This window comes from Rutilus rutilus, assembly GCF_951802725.1.
Source record: "Rutilus rutilus genome assembly, chromosome: 22".
Lineage (NCBI taxonomy): Eukaryota > Metazoa > Chordata > Actinopteri > Cypriniformes > Leuciscidae > Rutilus > Rutilus rutilus.
In genome coordinates, this window is record NC_140227.1 from 399679 (window position 1) to 404665 (window position 4987).

Consider the following 4987-nt stretch of genomic DNA (forward strand, 5'->3'; position numbering starts at 1 on the left):
GACGACTTCTGCTGAGAACCAGGAATGTGGAAAGAGAAGAGTCGGGCGTAACTCGTGGATTGCGTGGAGGCGGAGCTGAATGCGAGCCTGCAGTGGATTGTGGGAAAGGGGCGGGGTTTAAGAGAGGCAGTGGGTGGAGCTTGGTTGTTCAGCCACACCCTGCACCTGATTAGGTCAGGCTCCACCCATTCGGTTTACAGAGGCGGAGCTGGATGTCACGTGACCCTGCAGTGAGAGTGATTGACAGGAGCTGTAGACCTGAGATCTCGTTCTGTGACTGATGTTTTATCCGAGATCCTCGTCCTTCATGAACACTGAAGCTGCGCATCATTTCCTGTTTCCTGTCCCTCGGCGAGTCAAGTCAAGTCAAGTCATCTTCATTTATATAGCGCTTTTAACAATGTAGATTGTCTCAAAGCAGCTTCACAGAGATAAGCGTATAATTTAAGGTAACAGAGATTGTTTCGGCTTTACAGCAGAGTTAAGTTATTTCCATCTAAAGTTAGTTTTAATTGATTTGGTTCCGTCGCAACGATCATTTGTTATTAAATTAGGGGCCGCTAAGACGACACCATTCTCTCTACACAGACTTTAAACGCGAACCTGTGAGAAACGCTGATGGCGTTCACATGCGCATTTAGAATGGGTTCTATAGTTATGTGCGTTAGAATATACGCAGGTTTGGAATTCCCTACAAGCCAAGCCTAAACAAAATACTTGTCTTTCCTTATAAATTTTGATAAGGAATTTTATTTTATTTGTTGCTTTGGGGTAGGACCGCGAGACGAATTTTCCCGACAACGCCTTATCTGTAGAGTGGTAGTGGGATCCTCCATAGGGAGAGACTAGTTGGCACTTCAGCACTGCGTTGTCATCGGTCCAGGTGAAGGTCCTTCGTCAGATCTGGATACGGCCCGGATCCGGCAGGCTGCAGGAAAAACCTTGGGATAAACACAGACACTAAAATTAGCGTAGATGCCATTCTTCTCATGATGTAACGAGTACATCAGGATTTTTGGGAAGTGTTCCCGGTTCCGGCTGACCTAATCTATGCAGCATAACATTAAATTATAGAAGTCTATAATGTATTATGTGAAAGCTAGGTCAAAGAGATGTGTCTTTAATCTGGCTTTGAACTGACAGAGTGTGTCTGCTTCCCGGACAATGGTAGGAAGACTGTTCCAGAGTTTTGGTGCTAAATAGGAAAAGGATCTACCGCCAGCAGTGGATTTTGATATTCTAGGTATAATCAACTGGCCGGAATTTTGAGATCGTAATAGACGTGACGGACTATAATGCGTTAAGAGCTCGCTCAAGTACTGCGGAGCTAAACCATTCAGTGCTTTGTAAGTAATCAGCAATATTTTAAAATTTATGCGATGTTTAATAGGGAGCCAATGCAGTTTTGACAGAACTGGGCTAATATGGTCATACTTCCTGGTTCTGGTAAGAACTCGAGCTGCTGCGTTTTGAACTAGCTGTAGTTTGTTTATTAAGCGTGCAGGGCAACCACCCAGTAGAGCATTACAATAATCTAGCCTTGAGCTCATGAACGCATGAACTAATTGTTCCGCATTTGTCAATGAGAGCATATGACGTAATTTAGATATATTTTTAAGATGGAAAAATGCGGTTTTACAGATACTAGACACGTGACTTTCAAATGAAAGATTGGTATCAAAGAGCACACCCAGGTTCCTAACCGACGACGAAGACTTAACAGAGCAGCCATCAAGTGTTAGACAGTATTCTAGGTTATTACGTGAGGAAGTTTTTTGTCCAATAATTAGAAACTCTGTTTTTTCAGAATTTAGAAGTAGGAAATTACAAGTCATCCAATTTTTTATATCCGCTATGCATTCCGTTAATTTTGTGAATTGATAAGTTTCGTTAGGTTTTGAAGAAATATAGAGCTGAGTATCATCGGCATAACAGTGGAAGCTAATTCCATGTTTCCTAATGATATCTCCTAATGGTAGCATGTACAGAGTGAACAGCAGCGGTCCTAGTACTGAGCCTTGTGGTACGCCATACTGAACTTGTGATCGATGAGACATCTCATCATTTACTGCTACAAACTGATAACGGTCAGATAAGTATGATTTAAACCATGCTAGTGCATTTCCCGTAATGCCAACATAATGTTCTAATCTATTTAAAAGAACGTTGTGGTCGATGGTGTCAAATGCAGCACTAAGATCGAGTAACACTAATAGAGAGATACAACCACGATCGGATGATAAGAGCAAATCATTTGTGACTCTAACGAGAGCTGTTTCGGTACTATGGTACGGTCTAAATCCGGACTGGAAATCCTCGCAGATATCATTTCTTTCAAGAAAGGAACACAGTTGTGAGGATACTGCCTTTTCTAATATCTTTGACAGAAAAGGTAGATTCGAGATCGGCCTGTAATTGACTAATTCTGAAGGATCAAGTTGCGTTTTTTTTAACAAGCGGTTTAATCAAAGCCAGCTTAAAGTTTTTTGGTAAGTGTGTCGGGTTCATGTTTGTCTGGGAATCCAGGCCTTTCCCCCCCGATGATGTTTCCACTCGCTCACAAAACAGAGAAACAGCCTTTCACTGATTCTGCAGAAGAAGAGCTTATGAAGAGTTAAACCCTCAGTTTCATCTCACAAACTCACTCTAACAGCGCTGAGCGCTTTTAACCCAATTTTGTGTCAAATATGGACAAACAGCCATTTAAAAAACAACAAAAAAATACATTTTTAACCCAATGTTTGGGTTATTTGACAGACTGTTTGTTTGTTGACAGTATTTCTGTAGTGATAAAAATAGAATCCAAAAACCTTTAAATAGCAACAAAACCAAACAAGAACGTTATCCAAAGTTCAGATTTCTGTCCTGGAAACTTAATGAGATAATGCCTCATCTGCATATTTAAAGAAAAACTGTAATACAAAACAACTGATGAATGATCTGCTGATATCTGTGAGTTCAGAGGTTTTAGCCTGAGATATACAGTCTCTCTCTTCAGTCTGAGTCTACAGGATCATCTGCAACTCATCTGGACCCATCATGCACCTGTGCCGCTCCCATCATGCATCAGTGCTGCTCCCATCATGCATCAGTGCCGCTCCCATCATGCACCTGTGCCGCTCCCATCATGCATCAGTGCCGCTCCCATCATGCATCAGTGCCGCTCCCATCATGCATCAGTGCCGCTCCCATCATGCATCAGTGCCGCTCCCATCATGCATCAGTGCCGCTCCCATCATGCATCAGTGCCGCTCCCATCATGCATCAGTGCCGCTCCCATCATGCACCTGTGCCGCTCCCATCATGCATCAGTACCGCTCCCATCATGCACCTGTGCCGCTCCCATCATGCACCTGTGCCGCTCCCATCATGCACCTGTGCCGCTCCCATCATGCACCTGTGCCGCTCCCATCATGCATCAGTACCGCTCCCATCATGCATCAGTGCCGCTCCCATCATGCATCAGTGCCGCTCCCATCATGCATCAGTGCCGCTCCCATCATGCACCTGTGCCGCTCCCATCATGCACCTGTGCCGCTCCCATCATGCACCTGTGCCGCTCCCATCATGCACCTGTGCCGCTCCCATCATGCATCAGTACCGCTCCCATCATGCATCAGTGCCGCTCCCATCATGCATCAGTGCCGCTCCCATCATGCATCAGTGCCGCTCCCATCATGCACCTGTGCCGCTCCCATCATGCATCAGTACCGCTCCCATCATGCACCTGTGCCGCTCCCATCATGCACCTGTGCCGCTCCCATCATGCACCTGTGCCGCTCCCATCATGCATCAGTACCGCTCCCATCATGCACCTGTGCCGCTCCCATCATGCACCTGTGCCGCTCCCATCATGCACCTGTGCTTCACTCACAGGACTGAGAGGCTGGAGAGCAGTGTATTCTCTTCAGTGATGCTGTAACACAGAGTTCTGCTGCTCAATCCTTCAGCTCATCTTTAAACATCAGAGCCGGTGAACAGAATCAGACCTTCAGTCTAGTCGCCAGCCCATAGAGCCCCATTGGGAAGTTTTATTGCAGAAATGTGAAGTATGGGTCCCCAGCATACAGAAACTGCCGGATGCTAATTTGCATATGTTGAGCAATTAACATAATTAGCATAATTAGCATTATTAGCTTAATCGTCCATTTTGACCACATATATTGTACTGTATGGCCAATTTCTACAATATGTGAGTGGTTTAAGAGGTTTTAGAGGATGCTGATTTCATTTCTGGCACTTTCAGATTTCAAAATGGTAATTCTATAACAAATAAATAAATGGATAAATTTAGACATTTTTTATTAATTTCGGACAAAATTTTAGGTTATTTTCAAGGTAAACACAATAATCTCACATTTCAGAATCACAAGAGCTCTTGTGTGAATGTTGCTAACCTAAATTTGTTTACATTTCTTGAGGTCCAGCCAAGACTGTCGCAGCTAGCTGGTGTAGTTGTAATAAGTATGTTGTAAGCATACAATTTGGCAATGTTGCAATCCAAGATGGCGCCAGTGTTTGTGGCCAGCCGTTTGGTGCAGAGCAAATTGTTCGTGATTTTACTGCTTGTGTTACTGTTTATGCAATGTATTGACTCTCTGCTGGTTTATGATCGTCAAACGCTGATCGATTTCCGTCTCGCGTTGGAGAAGTCGCCTAAGTGTGACTGGGATGGTCAGAAAACTTTTCTCCCTCCCCCCTTGCTTAACATACCTGCTCATCTTGTACGGAATCCGGCTTCCCTTGTCCGGAGAGGACGCTCGAGACGCCGTGGGAAGCGCAGCGGCCAGCTGGTGAAGTTGAAAGCTTACCTAGCGGACTATTCTGCCTGTGGAGCCCGGCGTCACTTTGGTTTGCCTTTGGTTCACTATGTATCCTGGCGTGCTATGGATCCTGCCGGGACCTGGTTGACACCGATTGTCGGCTCAGATATGGAGTATTCTCGCCAACACTCACCTCGCCCTAGGAAAGGCGGTGTTAACCATGG